This window comes from Amia ocellicauda, unplaced genomic scaffold, assembly GCF_036373705.1.
Source record: "Amia ocellicauda isolate fAmiCal2 unplaced genomic scaffold, fAmiCal2.hap1 HAP1_SCAFFOLD_59, whole genome shotgun sequence".
Classification (NCBI taxonomy): Eukaryota; Metazoa; Chordata; class Actinopteri; order Amiiformes; family Amiidae; genus Amia; species Amia ocellicauda.
Genome location: NW_027102989.1, coordinates 209,240 through 233,398, shown reverse-complemented (window position 1 = coordinate 233,398; position 24,159 = coordinate 209,240). Strand labels below are relative to the sequence as shown.

The 24,159-nt window shown below is 41.0% G+C and overlaps 3 non-coding genes and 5 pseudogenes across 3 annotated transcripts; all 8 read right to left on the bottom strand.

The window, feature by feature from the left end:
- Nucleotides 1–15,339: 15,339 nt before the first annotated feature.
- LOC136739045 (U5 spliceosomal RNA) lies at nt 15,340–15,454 on the bottom strand. The gene has a single exon (XR_010812771.1). It is a non-coding gene; the product is annotated as a U5 spliceosomal RNA (small nuclear RNA).
- Nucleotides 15,455–21,911: 6,457 nt separating this feature from the next.
- LOC136738929 (uncharacterized) lies at nt 21,912–22,030 on the bottom strand (annotated as a pseudogene).
- A 221-nt stretch (nt 22,031–22,251) lies between these two features.
- LOC136738974 (uncharacterized) lies at nt 22,252–22,370 on the bottom strand (annotated as a pseudogene).
- A 209-nt stretch (nt 22,371–22,579) lies between these two features.
- On the bottom strand, nt 22,580–22,698 carry LOC136738921 (5S ribosomal RNA). The gene has a single exon (XR_010812747.1). It is a non-coding gene; the product is annotated as a 5S ribosomal RNA (ribosomal RNA).
- Nucleotides 22,699–22,919: 221 nt separating this feature from the next.
- On the bottom strand, nt 22,920–23,038 carry LOC136738953 (uncharacterized; annotated as a pseudogene).
- A 216-nt stretch (nt 23,039–23,254) lies between these two features.
- LOC136739026 (5S ribosomal RNA) lies at nt 23,255–23,373 on the bottom strand. Its single transcript, XR_010812761.1, has one exon. It is a non-coding gene; the product is annotated as a 5S ribosomal RNA (ribosomal RNA).
- Nucleotides 23,374–23,588: 215 nt separating this feature from the next.
- LOC136738902 (uncharacterized) lies at nt 23,589–23,707 on the bottom strand (annotated as a pseudogene).
- A 218-nt stretch (nt 23,708–23,925) lies between these two features.
- Nucleotides 23,926–24,044, bottom strand: LOC136739005 (uncharacterized; annotated as a pseudogene).
- Between the last annotated feature and the right edge of the window lie 115 nt (nt 24,045–24,159).

The following is a 24,159-nucleotide window of genomic DNA, read 5'->3' as shown; positions in this document are numbered from 1 at the left end:
CATGGTGCATTATCCTGCTGGAAGTAGCCATCAGAGGATGGGTACATGGTGGTCATAAAGGGATGGACATGGTCAGAAACAATGCTCGGGTAGGCCGTGGCATTTAAACTATGCCCAATTGGCACTAAGGGGCCTAAAGTGTGCCAAGAAAACATCCCCCACACCATTACACCACCACCACCAGCCTGCACAGTGGTAACAAGGCATGATGGATCCATGTTCTCATTCTGTTTACGCCAATTCTGACTCTACCATCTGAATGTCTCAACAGAAATCGAGACTCATCAGACCAGGCAACATTTTTCCAGTCTTCAACTGTCCAATTTTGGTGAGCTTGTGCAAATTGTAGCCTCTTTTTCCTATTTGTAGTGGAGATGAGTGGTACCCGGTGGGGTCTTCTGCTGTTGTAGCCCATCCGCCTCAAGGTTGTACGTGTTGTGGCTTCACAAATGCTTTGCTGCATACCTCGGTTGTAACGAGTGGTTATTTCAGTCAAAGTTGCTCTTCTATCAGCTTGAATCAGTCGGCCCATTCTCCTCTGACCTCTAGCATCAACAAGGCATTTTCGCCCACAGGACTGCCGCATACTAGATGTTTTTCCCTTTTCACACCATTCTTTGTAAACCCTAGAAATGGTTGTGCGTGAAAATCCCAGTAACTGAGCAGATTGTGAAATACTCAGACCGGCCCGTCTGGCACCAACATCCATGCCACGCTCAAAATTGCTTAAATCACCTTTCTTTCCCATTCAGACATTCAGTTTGGAGTTCAGGAGATTGTCTTGACCAGGACCACACCCCTAAATGCATTGAAGCAACTGCCATGTGATTGGTTGATTAGATAGTTGCATTAATGAGAAATTGAACAGGTGTTCCTAATAATCCTTTAGGTGAGTGTATATATTTTTAATTTGTCTTCGGGGCATTCAGATTGAATTATGCCTGTTGTCTTTTCTTTCTTTTCTCTAACAAATGTTTTAAGATAGCTAGCTTTGGTTTCTCATTTCTTAATGCTTTGTATTCCTATTTTGCAAAACCGTTTTTAGGTGCTCAAGTCTATCTGAATCAAAAGTCCCATCTTCTGGAAACCTTAATTTTCTGTCACCTATTGTCCAGTCAAACGCACCGCTTCACTCCATAGTTATCATACATGTACCTTACATGTGTACCTTTAAGTGGCGGGTCGCCCGTCTTACTAGAGCTGTTCCCACACAGTAACACGTTTTCCCATTTTCTATGTATCGTTTTGTACACAACAACCAAGGCGTGCAAGCCCGCAAAATAACAATAAACGACAGGGGAGAAAACATAGCAAAAAACAAGAAAACACAAATAATACTAAATCCTATATAGGAATAACAACAAACATGCTTTTCAATGTTTGCATTTATAGAACTTGTATATAACTTAATGACTTTTCTTCATTTACCATAAACACTATAAACTTCTATAAACTATAAACACGTTATTTTATATTATCACCGGCGTATCAGATATTGAACAATTAATTAGCGCTCCTTTTTTTTTTTCTTCTAATAGTAGGTCAAACCCACTTAAGCCTGCGGGAACCCAGACAGGAAAACACAGTCCTGTTCCTTCACAAACAAGAAGACACAGTCAAGTCTATGGTAACCCTAAGAAACCATGCTCCTCGGTTATTGGTGTCAATGGATCTCATTATCCTGAAACTTTCATGATCGAAACATGGAATACTGTTTGTCAGTTTCCATAAAACTATGCATTAAGAGTAATGCAACAGTCACTTATCATTTTGAGCAGCTGTATCAATTGATAGTTAGATCTTTGTAATGAAATGAATAGACAGTGATCTCAGATGTAATGTGTGAATTGCATTTTGAAATGGTAATACTTTGATGTTAAGTTGTGTCATTTTAGTTCAATGAACAAATGATCTGAGGTTGATGTGTATTGTATCCAAGCAATTGTAAAAAAGTGTTAGAGTTTTGAAAAATGTGCATTTTGATCATCGGGTGTGAGTTTAGTGTCTAGAGTTTTGAAAAATGACATCAAGGTTCTGAAATGAGTGCCAAAGTGATTGTAAAAAAGTGTAATATCAGGGGACAGTGGCTATTAGTGATCTGGCCTTCCGTGGCCTCTGTATTAATGTAACAGGTCACATTGTATGTGTACACTGATACTTGATAGTATAATATAGTACAAGTAAAAAACATACATAGGTATCATAGAAGTATTTTGCAGAAATGATTATGGATAGTTATCAAAATGGAGAGGAAATGCTAAATCCAGTCTCCCCAGGCTGAGCTTCTATTGCTGCACCTGCTAAGTGGCTGCTGGCCCCACTATATGGATAGAGCCACACCTAGTACAAGAGTCTCCCCATTGCTATTTATATCTCCCTATCCAATCTTATATACGTGTCAGGGTGGGGTGCCTATTCCCCTGCATGCTTTGAAACCTATAGCACCTGGGACGCACACTTGGGATCCGGTTCCTCTGCCCCTCACATACACATGAGGAATCCTAGGTGCTCAATACGTCATACTGTCTCATTCATCTCATGTGTAAACTATGGACAAATACATGACTAAACGTGTTTAGTTGCTTTTCCCAGAATGCTTTGCGCCACGATATGCAAATAACTATGATTGGCTCCCTGACATTACCCACACTGCGACTGATGCTACCCATTTCACTACCCAACAAAGACCCATAATATGCATGTGTCTGTCTGTCTGTCTGTCTGTCAAAGTATGTGTCTGTGTCTGTTTGTGTGTGTTTGTGTGTCTGTCTCTGTGTGAAAATGTGCCTGTCTCTGTGTGAAAGTGAGTGTGTCTGTGTCTGTGTCTGTCTGTCTGTGAAAGTGAGTGTGTGAAAGTGTGTGTGAGTGTCTGTCTGTCTGTCTGTCTTTGAAAGTGTGTGTGAGTGTCTGTCTGTCATGTAACTTGCACATCTGTTAGGGCACCATATGCAGAGATGTACACATATTGTTCCTTTTCCATATACACTCACCTAAAGGATTATTAGGAACACCATACTAATACTGTGTTTGACCCCCTTTCGCCTTCAGAACTGCCTTAATTCTACGTGGCATTGATTCAACAAGGTGCTGAAAGCATTCTTTAGAAATGTTGGCCCATATTGATAGGATAGCATCTTGCAGTTGATGGAGATTTGTGGGATGCACATCCAGGGCACGAAGCTCCCGTTCCACCTGTAGCGTAAGGTACACTTATAAAATTCAATTAAAGAAGTGAATTTATAGTATCACCTTATCACGAATCCTGGAATCTTGTAGAACTCATTTTCTGTAATAATTGGATGCAGACACCAATTCCAAAGATATAAATTGTCAAATTTATTCAAAAACAAAGACTAAATGTAGCACTACACTAATTATACAAAAGGGAAAAACTAATTAAAATTCAACTCTAGATCAACAAATCAAAGACAAATCACTTCCGTGACCAAATCAAAGACCATGGGATCGCATATGATAACACACAAATCATTAAACAAAAAAGGTTATAAACACATTGACTACAATACCGGTTAGTAAGACGAAGGTGAGTCTCTCATTAGTATTGTTAGTCAGACATTCAATAACTATGCAGGTTAGTATTTATGTCAGGTAACTTCTCGTTATATATATATCAGTCTCATTAACGTTTAGGTGGAGAGAAAGATCCTATCATTACTTGTTACCACAATTTCCCTTAACTGATTATTATTCAATGATTAAGGATAGGCAGGGCCACCTATAATCTGGTGTCTATTAACTTGTGTCAATTTCAGACTAAACAGTTAAACAGGAATGAGAAGATATTTCTCGGCGTTGACAGATTTTATTTCTAAAATTATCAACAAAACAGTTTAATGCAACACACATTTATATTTAAGAAAACTAAATGATATTACACATTCTAGAGTTATGAATCACAGATTAACATTTCTAATTGATTTCTCAAATGTCATGAATCATGAACTCCAAACTGTTAAACTTATCTGAACTTCGTCGCAGAGAGGCCTCTCTGGCTTCGGGCTCAGATAACAGCACACGGCACGAGGTCCGTGTGGTTTGGAACAAAGGCAGTCCGGTTCGGCTTTGTCCAAGAACTTCCACTCAGTCGATGCACCTGGAAGTTGGGGTTTCGCGAATGTAGAGTCTTTTCCAAACAGATTTTCCACTGGTTTGAAGGCTCCAAGGTTGTGCACAAAATCTTCTTTGTAAGCAGGTTTCCCCCGTAGTTACTTGAAGACAAAGTCTTTGAGGAAAGCAGGGCCCTGTTTGTTCCAAGGGTCAAGTTTCTTAAAACTCAAATAGCTATTTAAATGACTGACACTTTCGTATTCAGTCGACTTAGTCATTTGTCCAGCTGTAAAACTCCACTGATCAGGTGGGCACAGGCGGGCAGCACAGTCTGTAAAGTTCTTTATTTAATAAAGTCCTTTAAAAGAATTCTTTGTACGGCTCAATCTCCTTCTCCCAGTTTAACTCTTCTGTTGCCGGCAAAGACTTGGTTGGTTTCTGGTTCCGGTTCGGGCAACAGAGCTACAGGTTGAGCTGTGGCAGCGAGTTACTGGTTCAGGTGAGAGAGAGAGAGAAAGAAAGGCCGTGTTTGTCCTTTATAGTCTATCAGATCAATAGGTGATTGGTTCCTGAGTTCTTGAGATTGGATTTCGGTTTCAGCCCCCAGTGTCCTATTGGAGGGGGGCTTGATTTATGACTGATGTCAATCCATGCCATCTTTTGGAAATGCCGGTTGGCCTGGGTTCGTAGCTCTATGTCGGGATTTCGGCTCTCATCCACTTCAAAGAGTTTTTATCACCTACAGGCCCCTTTCTCCAGACATCTCATAGCAGAATAACAAACTATTTGGACTCTTCTCGGTGCCATCCTCCCCAAAACTTTCACTTTGATGCAAACCAGTTCCAAGCTGATGAGCTAAGGAAATCTGATAACTTTGGGGGGGAGAGGTCTTCTTTAGATCCGTGCTTCAGCTCAGAGCCCAAATACTCTTATCCAAATACACCCAACATAACGCTACATACCCCCTTTCTTGAATGGGACTGAGGTCGACTAGGGCGTTATCCCCTTCAAGACAAAATAAGACGTTAAGCATTTATCTCAAAGTTATGTAACAGAATTCAACAGTGGACTTCACCATTCATGACCCCGAGAAATCAAAGAAAACAAACTAATAGTTCATTATTTAAGCAGAATGTATTCCAATCAAATTGACAATCCTATACTAGCACATATACAGGTTACATATTATAACACAAGTACATTAAAACAAAAAAACAATTGGTATTACTCAGTATTGAGTATGGTTACTGACGGTAACCAATAGGTGGAAGTTGATTAACAGAGGGAGGTGACTGGGAATTCAGGTGTTATTCAGGCACCTGACCTTCACTATGTCTATAATAGTTGGTAGGGACCTGGGTTCGAATGGTTGGCTTACATGGTAAGCCGGTGCCCCCTTTAGGGACATGCACAAAAAATGGTCTCATTGGGAAGTTGTACCTTGGTGGCTGTATCATATCTGTCATTCAATTCCACAGGCTTTGGTGATTCAACTTGAGCCCACAACCTGTTCAATAGATCCTAACCAATGATCAACTTCTCTGTTTCAAATTTGGAAATATAAACTGGATGAACCAACTTAATCTTCCCAAAGGTGAACTCTAACAATGCCTTTTGAGTGAGCTGTGCCTTAGTCTCTGTGTAACTTGTAATGTTCACACTACAAGCTTCCACTTTCAGTCGTTGGTCTGAGGTTTCCATAATTTGTTTCAGGTTGCCCATTGTGGTGGCAGACATTAAACAAATTTCAGCCCCAGTGTCCAACAAGGCTCCTCACTCCCACACATTCTCAATGGTCACTTCTATGTAAACTTGCTTGGCTCTGCCTCTCTGTGTCAGATCACCCAGTAACATCACCAAAGGTTCAGCTTGCCTGCAGGCAACTTCCCCCACTGGGAGGTCCCAGTGGGCTGATGTGTCAGAGAAACCCCCCTGCTGTTCCTCACATCCAATCAAAAACACAGAGGCGGGGACAGGGGGTGGTTCCAGAGCTAGTCATTCCTTAGGTGGCGAGTCCGGCCCTTTACCCTGGCTACTAACTTCCAGTTTGGGAAGAGGGGGCAAAGGGAGCAGAGCTAAGCGTAGCAGTAGCTCAGAAACTGCAACATTGCTCAGAGACTGAGTTAACCCACCTAGGCTAGGAGCAGATTTCTTTTTTTTATTGTAAGCCTGGGTGTCTTGGATTCCATCCTTGGGAGGTTCTTTCCTTCTTTGAATCTCTGTCCCCTCTAACTCCAGTGGAGAAATAGGGCTCTCAGAGCGCCTTGCCAGTACTTGGGTGCTTGAATCTTTACGATCAGAAGTGCTATTGTACTTGCTTTCCCAAGCTTTCTGTGCCATTTTTTCGAATTTCAGCTATGTTCATATACGTTGCGTCTGCATGTAATATGATCATTTCCTTAATCGTTGGGAACAAATTAGCAACAAACAACCCTTTAAAGCTCACCTCTTCCTCGGCCCCGGGTCGATCTTGACCCGCAAAATAGGTTTTCCTAAGCTTTTCATAGTAATCACGGGGGGACTCATGCTTACCCTGTTTGATCTGGTGTGCGGCAGTCACTGCTGCCACTGGATCAATGAACCTGGAATAGTCCCTAACTAATGCTCTGCACAAGCGTTGAAACCTATCGCAGACCATGGACCCTTGCCTCTCCATCCAAGAATGGACTTGGCGAGAGGTAGTTTTGCGGATTAGGAGAACCTTTTCCTTCTCCGTAGCCTCAGGATAGAAACTCAAAGCATACTTAATGTCCTTAATATACGCTTCCACATTTCCTTCCTTGTCTGCTGGGTTAAAGGTTTCACAATCTTTAGCCAGTTCTCTCAACTGGCGCATGTTAACCTTTCGGTCTGGACTCTCGGGAGAGGAAGTTCGTCTGTGCGACGAGCTTCTTACCCTGGGTGGAGAAAGACTACAGGGAGGGGTACGATCAGGACGAGGCAACCCGGGGCCTAAATGTGGAGACGGTGTGCGACTCCGTGCATTGGCCGGTTCCGGCTGTTCCTTTATGCTGTCAGGTGTCAGCTTTGCAGCCCACCAAGAGGCAGCTTTCAGGGCCCCTATTTGTTGCTTGAGACGCTCATTTTCAACTTCAGTTGATTTGAGTTCTCCCCTAAGCACCTGATTTACTCTCCTCATTTCTTCACTGTCCCTTTTTAAATGTATGACCTCGCCTTCGAGTATCTCCATTTTTACAGTGCCCAAATCTTTCTTCCTGACTGTTTTGCAAAGACGCATTTCCAAAACATCCCGGTCCTTCAAAACTATCCTTTCATTTTCAACCGCTTTACATCTGTCATTTTGCAGACCTTTTACTTGGATCAGAGTTGTTTCCAATTCAACTTGACATTGTCTTAAATCATTTCCTAATTGCTCTCTCTGTTCAATTAAGTCCTATTTTTCAGCATTCAACACAATGACTTGTTTTCCACAAGTATCTAGCTTTCCTTCAAATTCTAAAACCATTCCATGCCGTTTGGCTCTTTCTTCTTTCGCTTTAGCATACTTTTCTCCTAGCTTTTTCAGTTTTTCAAACTTGCTTATGATCCAGTTCACTACCCTTGAGCTCGCAAGTGCTAAGCTAGCCATAACTTTCATCACCTCTATCGACTCTTTTTCGAGTTGCGTCGTAGTGTCGTTTACCAACTGAGTTCGACGCGACTCTACTTCAAAGTCCAAACTGCCTAGGCGTCCAAGGAATTCAGGAATCTCTGTTCCTGGTACCTTAACAATCAATGCTTCACATGGGGACATTTGGGTAATCATTGTTTTGGCTATTCAGTAACAACCCAACAGAACAGTACTCGATTAATCACCTAATGACTCTAATGCCAACGCTTAGGATATCAACAATTTATCACAAGTAACTAAAACAGACTTAATCTTTTGTGACTTTGGATTTATGACTGATGTCAATCCATGCCATCTTTTGGAAATGCCGGTTGGCCTGGGTTCGTAGCTCTATGTCGGGATTTCGGCTCTCATCCACTTCAAAGAGTTTTTATCACCCACAGGCCCCTTTCTCCAGACATCTCATAGCAGAATAACAAACTATTTGGCCTCTTCTCGGTGCCATCCTCCCCAAAACTGTCACTTTGATGCAAACCAGTTCCAAGCTGATGAGCTAAGGAAATCTGATAACTTTGGGGGGGAGAGGTCTTCTTTAGATCCGTGCTTCAGCTCAGAGCCCAAATACTCTTATCCAAATACACCCAACATAACGCTACACACCACATCCCAAAGATGCTCTATTGGGTTGAGATCTGGTGACTGTGGGGGCCAGTTTAGTACAGTGAACTCATTGTCATGTTCAAGAAACCAATTTGAAATGATTCGACCTTTGTGACATGGTACATTATCCTGCTGGAAGTAGCCATCAGAGGATGGGTACATGGTGGTCATAAAGGGATGGACATGGTCAGAAACAACGGGCCGTGGCATTTAAACGATGCCCAATTGGCACTAAGGGGCCTAAAGTGTGCCAAGAAAACATCCCCCACACCATTACATCCACCACCACCAACCTGCACAGTGGTAACAAGGCATGATGGATCCATGTTCTCATTCTGTTTACGCCAAATTCTGACTCTGAAATCGAGACTCATCAGACCAGGCAACATTTTTCCAGTCTTCAACTGTCCAATTTTGGTGAGCTTGTGCAAATTGTAGCCTCTTTTTCCTATTTGTAGTGGAGATGAGTGGTACCCAGTGGGGTCTTCTGCTGTTGTAGCCCATCCGCCTCAAGGTTGTACGTGTTGTGGCATCACAAATGCTTTGCTGCATACCTCGGTTGTAACGAGTGGTTATTTCAGTCAAAGTTGCTCTTCTATCAGCTTGAATCGAGTCGGCCCATTCTCCTCTGAGCTCTAGCATCAACAAGGCATTTTCGCCCACAGGACTGCCGCATACTGGATGTTTTTCCCTTTTCACACCATTCTTTGTAAACCCTAGAAATGGTTGTGCGTGAAAATCCCAGTAACTGAGCAGATTGTGAAATACTCAGACCGGCCCGTCTGGCACCAACAACCATGCTACGCTCAAAATTGCTTAAATCACCTTTCATTCCCATTCAGACATTCAGTTTGGAGTTCAGGAGATTGTCTTGACCAGGACCACACCCCTAAATGCATTGAAGCAACTGCCATGTGATTGGTTGGTTAGATAATTGCATTAATGAGAAATTGAACAGGTGTTCCTAATAATCCTTTAGGTGAGTGTATATGTATGTATGTATGTATGCATGTCCAATTGCTTTGACAATTCAAATGCACTGAATTGAGAGAGAGAGAGAGAGAGAGAGAGAGAGTTGTAGTCCAGACCACTGCAAAATTCCTGCTGAAGTGATCTGGATCACCACCCAATGGCCCAAGGACCACTGCAAACTTGGATTTCAATGTATTTGTGTAATCTGTGTTGCAATAGCACCTACCATGTTCCTTTGTGGTGATCTGGTTAATTCTGATCTGGGAAAACCACAATCCTGCAGGTTTAATAAGTCTCTCTACACATCAGTCCCTGAGTACCTTCAACCAATGGTCATTTTGACCAATTAAGCCCAAGAATTGAGTCAATTAAGTTGTCAAGGACTACCCAGTGAAGACGTGAACTCACGACTAGGTCACACTGTGAGCTCACCAGAGCAGACATTACACTGAGCTCACTGTGAGCTCACTTAGCGCTTTTCCAGCGACATGGTGCCGGTGCTGGAGCCGGAGCTGCTGCTCGGCCTGGGATCCAGCTGATCTTTTTTGAACCGGCCCGCTTTTCCACCGGTTTTGACGTCACTGGATGTGGGCGTTCCCAAGCATGGAGTAGAAGTGGAGAAACACAGCAATAGTAGTCAGCACCGAGGCGACTGCGTCTTTAAACCCCATTTAACATCACAATCAAACTCATTCCGCGTCTATGGCAAATCGTAACCCTAATGTTACAAATGTTCCCTAAACACTTATTTTGCAAGATCAATAAAAATCCTTTAAGAAATTTAAACTTTTACTGACACACATAGTTAATAGCAATGTATTATAACTTTACCAAAAATAATAATCTGTATATCTTTAATTGTTTAGACGTTATTAAGATATAATGCATCTTTCACATAGGGAACATTTGTAACATGTTAGGAAAAACAAACAAATGATTTGAAAATATTCATAATTACAGCATACAATTTGTCAGGCTTCATAAGAATGGTATTTATAACATACTCTGTAAAAATCAAGCAAATAGCATTTGTGGTTCACGAGAAAATATATATATATAATCAAAGCTATCAGACTATAGCAGCCGGTGTATGAAGACACATACGATTATACAGCATTATTTGGCAGCTTCGCAAGACCTAATTTGAAACGTTGTTGGTAAGTTAGATAATTAGTGGGGACCCTCTATTTGCAGTTCTTCCCCTCCATAATTGCTAAAATAAAGTTTTACTGACATTTTATTGACCCTACCACTGCATAGGGCACATCTGTAACATGAACGCTACTGAATGGCACATACATTGAAAACTACGGAGAACTGAGACAAATCCACTTTACACTTCATAAATAATCTTAAAACGTTTCCAACCAAGGCAACACCCACTTGAAATACGTTCATTCTCATTTTTGGTAAACAAAAAGAGAGATTGTTACATATGTTCCCTATGATGCATCTACAGAGAGAGAGAGACAGACAGACACTAACTCTCTCTCTCTCTCTCTCTCTCTCTCTCTCTCTCTCTCAGCTGGGAGTGTGTGGGAGGGGTCTGCAGTGAGCGGGAGTGCTGCTGAGAGCTCTGTCCTTTGGCTGCGTTTTTTTGTTGCTTTACTTTTTTCAGTTTGTTTATTTTGTCTTCTGTTTTCAGTGCTTTTCTTATTGTGGGGGAACAGGGGAGGGGAGGGGGGAGTACCGGTAGTTCACATAATTCACATAATAAAGTGAATCTGTGACACCCATAATTCAATTACATTCTTATTATCAACTATAACTATGAATATAACTGATAATGTAGCATCATTAGATTGTTTACAACCAATATTTGTTTTCAATATATATATTTTTACCTTGTCTTTGTAATATTGTAGACCAAGAGTGTTATACCTGTTTTGGTGATTCTTTGTCAGATTCAGAACAATTTGCTGTGGGGCTGTCAGAACCACTTGATGGTGACACACTTTTGTCTTCATTGCTGATAAATGTGGCTTTTGTTACAATTTTTTTCAGATTGTCCAAAAGGTCTGGAATCTCTGGAGAAAAAAACCTTAGTATTAAATGATAATCATTTCTAGTAATATATTTAATGCAAAGTGAAAACAAAACCATCAATGCCTGCAATTATACTTGAGAGACTTGCTCTATGTTATTGGCAAACTGACCTTTTTGTGGGTCATTAACATTAGCTACAAAAAAAATAAAAAAGATAAAATACAAGAATTTCCAGGTCTAATGTAATGCATATAGTCATTAATGTAGGATTATGAAGTTATGTTGAAAAACTTTATTTAATAATCAGTATTATTAAACTATTAGACAGTGCACATTAAGAGTCTGTATTGTGGTTCTAGATTACTTCAGTATGATCAACTATAATACATTACTCTGGAATCTAAATTACTGAAGAATAACATTTATCAAGGTAAGGAATTATTTGCTATAAATAAAAAAACTTACCATCAACCATACGGTTTCGAAGACATTGGTTTTCATTTTTAAGTCTTGTGTTTTCCTTTTCGAGCTGCTTAACGTTTTGCTGTAGCTCAACTTCACTGGACTCTTTAAATGTCTGTAGAATATGACGGGATCTAATTCTTGAAGCTCCATCGGTTTTCTTTCTTATTTTGTGCTGTATTCAGAGAGGAAAAGAGTTTAAAATGAAAATATATATATATATGAATATGATTAAAAAAAAACAATCCTGCAATACATTTATTTAATATTTGCAGTAATTATCTCACCGGTAACTGTGGTTCATCAAGGTCACTATCATCTGAAATTTGAAGTTTTTTGTTTGGTTTAGGTACTGTCTTCATTTTAGGACAGGGCATTTTTGTTAGGTCATTACGTTTTCTTCTTAGTTCGCCTTCTTTTCCTAAAATAAAAATAAAATAAATAAAACCCTGCATTATGTCCACAGATATTTGGGGATTATATTTATTTGTCATAAAAATACTGTGCTTTGACCATACAAATTAAGATGAACAGCCAACACTGAATCAAAACTGAAGTTAAATTATATCTGGTTTAATTTATTTTGTGATTTGGGGGATTTTATTGTAAAGCACAACACACAATAAATCGTTCTTACAAATGCCAGTCAAGTATGACGAGTTTTTAGCGCCCTCACCACCACCTACCATGTTATGAGAGTATGTTAGAAGTACAACACATTAATAACTTAAACATTCATTTCAAATATACTGTGATTGTATATATCAAATAGCATGTAAAGACTTTAATGTTTTTTTTTTTAAATAAACATTGTTACCAGTCATAATGATCTGTGCTTCATGGACAGGCCATCCACCTTTTGGAGGTTTGTTTGTGTCTCTCCACTCTGCTCTGAAGTTTCGAGTCGTCTCTTCGTCATCATCAGCAATGCTGAATAAATCAAAATTGCGAAAGCAAGCAGTGGGAATCACGCTGTAAGAGTCTTTGTCGACCCCGCTTTCCCACTTCACCAACGCGTGCATCACCGCCATACTACCTTCACCTTCTCGTCCGTTTTTTCTGCGCGTTTTTCCCCCGACAAGTCACGGCACAAAAAACAGTCCCGCTCTGCATTCTGGTACTTGGCGTTCTTAATAACACCAACAGGGTGTAATCGCATAGACCACTCGAGTATAAAGTACTACATATCCCATCTGTTACAGTTTTTTTTCTTCTTCTGAAACTGCAAGCGCACTACATAAAGTTTGGCAAATGAAGAAATTTGGATGATGAGTTTACAATCTTATAAACAGTATTTAAGTAAACCTAGATATGCAATTCCAAAAAGAACAGCATCGAGATGGAGAAACAGGATACAAAAATAATAATACAATGTTTATACTTTTTGTATTTTAATTACAGTATGTAATTATTGCCTTTTGATTTACATTTACAGAAAAAGAACGGCGGCAAACGTGGACTACCCAACAAGAAGCAACAAAGTTACTAAAATATCAGATTCTCAGGTAAGCTTCATGCAGCCATACATGTATAATTATAAAATCAATCCAAAAAATAGACCTTGTTTACCCTACAACTGATTTGAGTGTTAATTCTATTTAAGATATAAAAAAATATTTTGTTTTCTGAACTAATAATCTGTGAACATTCTATTATCTCTATAATTTTAATTAATACATTTATTTTATTATTGGTGGAACATTATATTTTTCAGCTCAGATGATTTCACGTACCATCAATTTTTCTGTTAATAAATGTGCAAAAACAAATCAGATGGATAGGCCCCTACATATGAACATTAAGTTAAAGGCCTAGAGTGAGTGTTCTTCACTTCCAGTCATGGCGGGCCACAATCCAGCTCTTTGTAACTCATCAACAACCAAAGACCTGGGAAAAGGGTTAAATGGCTTCAGTTAAGCCAATTAGGTAATTAAGAGCTCAACTGGAAAAAAAACAGCAGGCTTAGGGGTACTTTAGGACCACAGTCACTGATATAACCTACAATGTTGTTGTAATGAAAATCAGCAGACAGTGGGCCTCCTCCAGGACTAAGGTTGAGAAGCACTGGTCTTGAAGACCACAATAACAATCGACCTCAAGGGCTAGGGATATTCGAGGTGATGCTAAACCAGTCCTGAATGTTTAAATATAATGTTATTTTCTTGTAGTGTGCCGTTGCTGTTAATGCAACCAGTTATATTGAGCCATCAAATACAGAAGCTGACGAAAGACATCAACATGTAAATTTAGTTGTAAATTTAAAGTGTGTGTGAAAAGTATTTTGTATATGGAGATTAACCCATAGTTTCACAGATAAATTGTGGACCAGTGATATTCAGGATCTTCAAAACAAGTCCTGAATGCTCAAACTTAACACTTCTTTTTTTAGAGTGTCGTTGCTGTCAATCCAGCCAGTGATGTGGAGCCATCAGATACAGAAGCTGATGAAAAACAACATGTAAATTTCCTAAATTAATATGGTGCATCAAAATACTTATTTAGCACTTTCAACTGTTTCTTTGTGATTCCTAAAATTACTTTACAGGCTGGGGCTGGGGGAAGACACTGCGCCCGCCTGGAGAAGCCTGTACAAGCCCCCCTCAATAAGAGAGCTGGCAATCTGCAGTGGAGGGTGTTACACACCATTATTGCTGTCAATTCTTTTATTACTGTTCTTAACCCTGCTGTGTCCGACGCCTGCCCATTCTGTGCTCAGAGAGAGACCGTGTTTCACTGTTTCAGCACTTGCTCTCGGTTGTCACCCATTTTTAGTCTTTTAACTCGTCTTTTTACTGATCTTAACCTGATTTTTAACACAAAGGTTTTTATTTTAGGGGCGCGATACACCAGAAGGACCAAACATGTGGACCAGCTGGTAAACTTCTTGCTGGGCCAGGCTAAAATGGCCGTCTATAAGACTAGGAAGAACAGAGTGTGTGGGGAGGGCAGTGAGGATGCAGTGAGAGTGTTTGCCATGCTGGTCAAGTGCAGAGTCAGACTAGAGTTTAACTATTACAGGCTGATGAATGATTTGGAGAGTTTTGAACAGGTCTGGTGTATTAATGATGCCCTTTGTGAATTGTATGACGGGGAGTTGGTTTTTATTATGTAATTCATTTATAGGGTTTAGTATTTGATGGTTGTTTTGTTGTGTGTATTGGGTTGCTTTCTTTAAAAGTGTACAGATCAGTGGCGGAGTTAATGCTTGTTGGGGGGAGACAAACAAAGGGGAACACTATTTTTTATTTATTTATTTATTTTCTTTTGTATGAATTATTGCGTGTTGCAAACAGGCAATGAAGTCTGATAAAAGTCAAAAAGTCTCTCTCTCTCTCACACACACACACACAGCCAGCAAGACACACAGAGCCAGCCAGCTCAGCGATGACATCACAAACATCTCTCTCAGGTGACTCCTATGACATCACAGAGCACGTACATTCCGTTGCTTGCCGTCTGTCAACCACTCAGTCACTGCCAGCCAGACTGGCTGGCTGACTGGATGGTGGGGCTGCTTGCTGCTGCTGCGTACCTTAGCAAGCTTATTTGCTTGACCGGCCTTCCTCCTCCGCCCACATGCCCACCTATGTCCGATCTGCTGTTCACCTGGATCACAGCTCCGCCCCAACAAGGCAGAGCCTCCCAAGAATGGTACAAACTCACCCACGATCCCCTCCACGGAAAGCTATAGCAAAAGGCAAAAGCATTATACGTAATGAAGAGGAACCCGAGTCCAAGACGCATCCGACCAGCCATACATATTTGTGTGTATTAAAGATCACATTTTATTACATTTAGATTTTCTGTACTTTATTACATCTTTTTGTGATTTTTAAATGTATTGTTTCTTTTCCTTATATATGTATGTATGTATGTATGTATGTGTGTGTGTGTCTGTGTGAAAGTGTATGTGTTTGTGTGTCTCTGTGTGAAAGTGAGTGTGTGTGTGTCTGTCTCTGTGTTTGTGTGTCTGTCTCTGTGTGAAAGTGAGTGTGTGTGCGTGTGTCTGTCTGTGAAAGTGTGTGTGTGTGTGTGGGTGTGACAGTGTGTATGAGTGTCTGTCTGTCATGTAACTCGCACATCTGTGAGGGCACCATTTTTGCAGAAAGAGATGTACACATTTTGGAGCAACATATGCTGCCATCCAGACATCGTCTTTTCCAGGGACATCCCTGCATTTTTCAGCAGGATAACGCCAAACCACATTCTGCCCAGATTACAAGCGCATGGTTGCGTAGGCAGAGAGTGCGGGTGCTAGCATGGCCTGCCTGCAGTCCTGACCTGTCTCCGAATTGAGAATGTGTGGCGCACTATGAAGTGCAAATTAAGACAACGAAGGCCCTGTGCAGTTGCGCAGCTGAGGAAATGCATAATGGATGAATGGGGGGAAATCCCACTTGCTAAACTTAACCAAGTGGTGTCTTCAGTGCCCAAGTGCTTAATAAGTGTTATGAAAAGAAAAGGTGATGTTACATAGTGGTAAACAGTCGACTGTCCCAACTTTCTTGGTTTCTTTTCACTGCTAATGAGATGCTGTAGAGTGAGTTAGTTATATTGCTTTCAGGATCTCTAATCGTATTGATGAGTTCATGCAGCATTTGTAATTGAATTTCAAAAAGAAATCCTTGCTGTCTGGCCTGTGTGTATGAGATGTACTCTGTCAATCTTTGGCTAACAACTGAAACATTGGTAGAACAGAAATGGCAACATAAAAAAGAAAAGTACATTTTAAAAGAGCACATTAAATAGGATGAATATACAGTTTTTTACAATCACTTTGTCACTCATTTCAGAACCTTGATGTCATTTTTCAAAACTCTAGACACAAAACTCAAAACGGTCATCACTTGTAACACAGGCTGTCCAATGTTCAAAACATTGCATTGTGCATTCATATCTTTAAAGAAACCTTGCACTTGCAGACTTGTTGGTTCAAATAATTCATTTATCATGAAATACCATAGTAACATTTATTTAGATCACCCACACAGAAGATACCGATAGATTCACTGTGTAGTTGTTCGTACAATCATTAAATATTGTAGTACAAAATATGTGATACATGTTTCATTATGGTACTACACATAAATACATCACTGTAAAAGGACTAGTAGAGAGAATACTACAGACACAGTGGAATCATTGAACAAAATCTGAAATGTATTGATGCAATACAATCAAATCACACCATAGGTTTCTTTGAAGCCATGCAACAATAATTAGCTACAAAAAAGAACAAAACTACAGTAAAATGTCAACTGCAGTGTTCCTCACCTGGCTTAGTGTAAAACAAAGGATTGATTACTGTACTTCTGAATTTCCATCAGCCCTGTGTTCAGGTTCAGGTTCTCACAACCATTTTTCACAAGAGGCATCTTGAAACTGAACATACCTGAACATACTCAGTCATCAGCTGCTTCACTCTGTCTGCATTTCTTTCAAAAGGCACACTATACTCTGTGCTACACATTGGTATGCAGTATACAGTCATTTGACAATTGAGAGTAGCCTAATGTTTAGTGCATGCTGAAGACTTGCCGCTTCTCAGTACGGAAATTTCTGATGATTGAGGCCACAGTTGATCCTGAGTTGATTCTGAGGTTTGATTGAATCATTGTAGCTGCCTCAGTCATGGTCATGCCATGATTTACAACATGCTCTACAACTATTTCTCGGATTTCACTGGACACTATTTGCTGTTGCTGCCGCTGTCTGGTCCGTGGCCTTGTCCTCTACCACGTTCCCCCAACACCTCTCAAATTAGGCCCATGGCTGCCTCTCTGGTGAGGCCTAAGCCCTCCTCTATGACGAGGCCCACGACCACCTCTCAGAAGGGGTGCATGTCCCCTTCCATTCCTTTGACCACCACGTCTTCCTCCTCCCACTGCTTGACCTCTATTGTGACCTGGATGACTTGCCGGCTCCATGTTATCACTGTGTTGCTGGGGTGGATAGCACTCATTTCACTCGATACTCGTACCACAATGTGAAATCAATCATCAATAACCAGTTGGCAGTATTGGAAAAGCAATTACAAGGGCCTGCATACATACAGTAATGTCAAATCTGATGTGGAAGAACAATCATCTTCAACCAGGTTGGAGCGTTAGTTGCAATGCCTTTAATACACGCAGCGTGGAGAGGAACAGTGACTCAAGTAGATCCCAAAGTCGCTCTGCCTTCATTTTAACAGTCAGAGCTTTTATACACAAAAATCAAAGAGCTGGTTATAATCAGAAAGTCATTACTATGTTATCTTAAAAGTTAGCTAAGCAGAATTTATATCATTATAGGACAGAGTTCATAGATCAACACATGGATTAGGGAGCAGGCACTTCAATCATACTGTTTGACATTGTCTCCAAGATTCTCATCGTAAATAACAAACAGAAATCAAACTACCTTCTGGCCTGACCTTCTAGCTTGACCTTATCTTTCTTAAGTATACAAGAGAGAAAAACAGGTATTAGAGAAAAAATTTCTAACTTTCCTTCCACACTGCAAACATGGTGTGGAAAAGTGCTACATGATGATGAATGATGATGAAATATTACATCCATAGATAATGTAGTCCAACTGGTTCATGCTCCTCGTTTATTGATGTCAATGGATCTCATTATCCTGAAACTTTCATGATCGAAACATGGAATATTGTTTGTCAGTTTCCATAAAATTATGCATTAAGAGTAATGCAACAGTCACTTATCATTTTGAGCAGCTGTATCAATTGATAGTTAGATCTTTGTAATGAAATGAATAGACAGTGATCTCAGATGTAATGTGTGAATTGCATTTTGAAATGGTAATACTTTGATGTTAAGTTGTGTCATTTTAGTTCAATGAACAAATGATCTGAGGTTGATGTGTATTGTATCCAAGCAATTGTAAAAAAGTGTTAGAGTTTTGAAAAATGTGCATTTTGATCATCGGGTGTGAGTTTAGTGTCTAGAGTTTTGAAAAATGACATCAAGGTTCTGAAATGAGTGCCAAAGTGATTGTAAAAAAGTGTAATATCAGGGGACAGTGGCTATTAGTGATCTGGCCTTCCGTGGCCTCTGTATTAATGTAACAGGTCACATTGTATGTGTACACTGATACTTGATAGTATAATATAGTACAAGTAAAAAACATACATAGGTATCATAGAAGTATTTTGCAGAAATGATTATGGATAGTTATCAAAATGGAGAGGAAATGCTAAATCCAGTCTCCCCAGGCTGAGCTTCTATTGCTGCACCTGCTGGCCCCACTATATGGATAGAGCCACACCAAGTACAAGAGTCTCCCCATTGCTATTCATATCTCCCTATCCAGTCTTCTATAGGTGTCAGGGTGGGGTGCCTATTCCCCTGCATGCTTTGAAACCTATAGCACCTGGGACGCACACTTGGGATCCGGTTCCTCTGCCCCTCACATACACATGAGGAATCCTAGGTGCTCAACACGTCATACTGTCTCTTTCATCTCATGTGTAAACTATGGACAAATACATGACTAAACGTGTTTAGTTGCTTTTCCCAGAATGCTTTGCGCCACGATATGCAAATAACGGGGACTATGATTGGCTCCCTGACATTACCCACACTGCGACTGATGCTACCCATTTCACTACCCAACAAAGACCCATAATATGCGTGTGTCTGTCTGTCTGTCTGTCAAAGTATGTGTGTGTGTGTCTGTGTCTGTCTGTCTGTGTGTGAAAGTGTGTGTGTGTCTGTCTGTCTGTCTGTCATGTAACTTGCACATCTGTGAGGGCACCACTAATGCAGAAAGAGATGTACACATATTGTTTATTTTCCATATATATGTATGTATGTATGTATGCATGTCCAATTGCTTTGACAATACAAATGAATTGAATTGAGAGGGAGAGAGAGAGAGTAAGAGAGAGAGAGAGAGACAGACAGACAGACAGACAGAGAGACACACACACACACACACACACACACACAGAGAGCCAGCCAGCCAGCTCAGCGATGACATGACGAGCCTCTCTCAGCTTACTGCTATGACATCACAGAGCACGTACATTCCGTTTAACAAATCGTTAAACAAAAAAGGTTATAAACACATTGACTACAATACCGGTTAGTAAGACGAAGGTGAGTCTCTCGTTAGTATTATTACTACGCAGGTTAGTATTTATGTCAGGTAACTTCTCGTTATATATATATCAGTCTCATTTACGTTTAGGTGCCGAGAAAGATCCTATTTGTTACCACAATTTCCCTTAACTGATTATTATTCAATGATTAAGGATAGGCAGGGCCACCTATAATCTAATGTCTATTAACTTGTGTCAATTTCAGACTAAACAGTTAAACAGGAATGAGAAGATATTTCTCGGCGTTGACAGATTTTATTTCTAAAATTATCAACAAAACAGTTTAATGCAACTCACATTTATATTTAAGAAAACTAAATGATATTACACATTCTAGAGTTATGAATCACAGATTAACATTTCTAATTGATTTCTCAAATGTCATGAATCACAAACTCCAAACTGTTAAACTTATGTGAACTTCGTCGCAGAGAGGCCTCTCTGGCTTCGGGCTCAGATAACAGCACACGGCACGAGGTCCGTGTGGTTTGGAACAAAGGCAGTCCGGTTCGGCTTTGTCCAAGAACTTCCACTCAGTCGATGCACCTGGAAGTTGGGGTTTCGCGAATGTAGAGTCTTTTCCAAACAGATTTTCCATTGGTTTGAAGGCTCCAAGGTTGTGCACAAAATCTTCTTTGTAAGCAGGGTTCCACCATAGTTACTTGAAGACAAAGTCTTTGAGGAAAGCAGGGCCCTGTTTGTTCCAAGGGTCAAGTTTCTTAAGACTCAAATAGCTATTTAAGTGACTGACACTTTCGTATTCAGTCGACTTAGTCAATTGTCCAGCTGTAAAACTCCACTGATCAGGTGGGTCTGTGAAGTTATTTATTTAATAAAGTCCTTTAAAATAATTCTTCGCTCAATCTCCTTCTCCCAGTTTAACTCTTCTGTTGCCGGCAAAGACTTGGTTGGTTTCTGATTCCGGTTCTGGCAACAGAGCTACAGGTTGAGCTGTGGCAGCGAGTTTCTGGTTCAGGTGAGAGAGAGAGAGAGAGAAAGACTGTCCGCTGTTCCTTATAGTCTGTCAGATCAGTAGGTGATTGGTCCCTGAGTTCTTGAGATTGGATTTCGGTTTCAGCCCCCAGTGTCCTATTGGAGGGAGGCTTTATTTATGACTGATGTCAATCCATGCCATCTTTTGGAAATGCCGGTTGGCCTGGGTTCGTAGCTCTATGTCGGGATTTCGGCTCTCATCCACTTCAAAGAGTTTTTATCACCTACAGGCCCCTTTCTCCAGACATCTCATAGCAGAATTCCAAACTATTTGGCCTCTTCTCGGTGCCATCCTCCCCAAAACTGTCACTTTGATGCAAACCAGTTCCAAGCTGATGAGCTAAGGAAATCTGATAACTTTGGGGGGGAGAGGTCTTCTTTAGATCAGTGCTTCAGCTCAGAGCCCAAATGCTCTTATCCAAATACACCCAACATAACGCTACATATGTATGTATGTATGTATATATGTGTAGAAGGAAAATTAGAAATTATTTTCTTACACCTGTTTTTCTCTCTTGTATACTTAAGAAAGATACGGTCAAGCTAGAAGGTCAGCCCAGAAGATAGTTTGATTTCTGTTTGTTATTTACGATGAGAACCTTGGAGACATTGTCAAACGGTACGACCTACGTGCCTGTTCCCTAAAACCATGTGTTGACCTATGAACTCTGTTCTATAATGATATATGTTCTGCTTAGTTAGCCTTTAAGATAACATAGTAATGACTTTCTAGCATGTATGGATGTATGTATGTATATATATATATATATATATATATATATATATATATGTATGTATGTATGTCCAATTGCTTTGACAATACAAATGAATTGAATTGAGAGGAAGAGAGAGAGAGAGAGAGAGAGAGAGACAGACAGACAGACAGACAGCTCAGCGATGACATCACGAGCCTCTCTCAGCTGACTGCTATGACATCACAGAGCACGTACATTCCGTTGCTTGTCGTCTGTCAACCACTCAGTCACTGCTAGCCAGACTGTCCCTAAGACAAAGTGTACAATACTTCAATTATATCTCCTCCAGACAGATAAAGAGTATTAAGAGCTACGATGAAGTTACCCAGGAGACGTAAAAAGCTTGCATCACCTGGTATTTCCTGGAGGTCACCCATCCAAGTACTAACCAGGCCCTGGCCCGTTTAGTTTCCAAGGTCTGACGAAATCGGGCACGTTCAGGACGGTGTGGCCGCAAGCCGAGATGCCTGGCTGCATGATGTCTCTTAAAGGCTGGCGGGTATTGACGGAATTTCCAGCAAAAAATAAAAAATAAAAAAATAAAAAAATGGAGGGAAAAATAACAGTGCAGGAAAGGGTGTTGAAAGTAGCCGGGAACGTGTACAATTCTTCAATTATATCTCCTCCAGACAGAAAGAGAGTATTAAGAACTACGATGAAGTTACCCAGGAGACGTAAGAAGCTTGCAGCACCTGGTATTTCTAGGAGATCTCCCATCCAAGTACTGACCAGGCCATGCCCCGTTTAGCTTCCGAGATCTGACGAGACGGGGTGCGTCCAGGACGGTGTAGCCGCAAGCCGAGAGGCCTGGCTGCATGATGTCTCTTAAAGGCTGACGGGTGTTGACGGAACTTCCAGCAAATAAAAAAAGAAAAATGGAGGGAAAAATATCAGTTCAGCAAAGGGTGTTGAAAGTAGCCGGGTACGTGTACATTTCTTCAATTATATCTCCTCCAGACAGAAAGAGAGTATTAAGATCTACGATGATGTTACCCAGGAGACGTATAAAGCTTGCAGCACCTGGTATTTCCAGGAGGTCACCCATCCAAGTACTGACCAGGCCCTGCCCTGTTTAGCTTCCGAGATCTGATGAGATCGGTCGCGTTCAGGACGGCGTGGCCGCAAGCCGAGAGGCCTGGCAGCATGATGTCTCTTAAAGGCGGGCGGGTTTTGACGGAACTTCAAGCAAAAAAAAATAATAAAAAAAATAGAAAAATGGATGGAAAAATATCAGTGCAGGAAAGGGTGTTGAAAGTAGCCGGGTACGTGTACAATTCTTCAATTATATCTCCTCCAGACAGAAAGAGAGTATTAAGAGCTACGATGAAGTTCCCCAGGAGACGTAAAAAGCTTGCAGCACCTGGTATTTCCAGGAGGTCTCCCATCCAAGAACAGACCAGGCCCTGCCCCGTTTAGGTACCGAGATCTGACGAAATCGGGCACGTTCAGGACGGTGTGGCCGCAAACAAAGAGGTCTGGCTGCATGATGTCTCTTAAAGGCTGGCGGGTATTGATGGAACTTCCAGCAAAAAAAATAAGAAATAAGAAAAATGGAGGGAAAAATATCACTGCAGCAAAGAGTGGTGAAAGTAGCCGGGTACGTGTACAATTCTTCAATTATATCTCCTCCAGACAGAAAGAGAGTATTAAGAGCTACGATGAAGTTACCCAAGTGACGAAAAAAGCTTGCAGCACCTGGTATTTCCAGGAGGTCACCCATCCAAGTACTGACCAGGCCCTGCCCCGTTCAGCTTCCGAGATCTGACGAGATCGGGCGCGTTCAGGACGGTGTGGCCGCAAGCCAAGAGGCCTGGATGTATGAAGTCTCTTAAAGGCTGGCGGGTATTGACGGAAGTTCCAGCAAAAAAAAAAGAAATAAGAAAAATGGAGGGAAAAATATCAGTGCAGCAAAGGGTGTTAAATGTAGCTGGGTACGTGTACAATTCTTCAATTATATCTCCTCCAGACAGATAGAGAGTATTAAGAGCTACGATAAAGTTACCCAGGAGACGTAAAAAGCTTGCAGCACCTGGTATTTCTAGGAAGTCTCCCATCCAAGTACTGACCAGGCCCTGCCCCGTTTAGCTTCCGAGATCTGACGAGATCGGGCGCAATCAGGACGGTGTGGCCACAACCCGAAAGGCCTGGCTGCATGATGTCTCTTAAAGGTTGGCGGGTATTGACGGAACTTCCAGCAAAAAAAATAAAAAAAAAATAGAAAAATGGAGGGAAAAATATCAGTGCAGGAAAGGGTGTTGAAAGTAGCCGGGTACGTGTACAATTCTTCAATTATATCTCCTGCAGGCTGAAAGAGAGTATTAAGAGCTACGATAAAGTTACCCAGGAGACGTAAAAGCTTACAGCACCTGGTATTTCCAGGAGGTCTCACATTCAAGTACTGACCAGGTCCTGCCCCGTTTAGCTTCCGAGATCTGACGATATCATGCGCGTTCAGGACGGTGTGGCCGAAAGCCGAGAGGCCTGGCTGCATGATGTCTCTTTAAGGCTGGCGGGTATTGACGGAACTTCCAGCAAAAAAAAAAAGATAAAAGAAAAATGGAGGGAAAAATATCAGTGCAGCAAAGGGT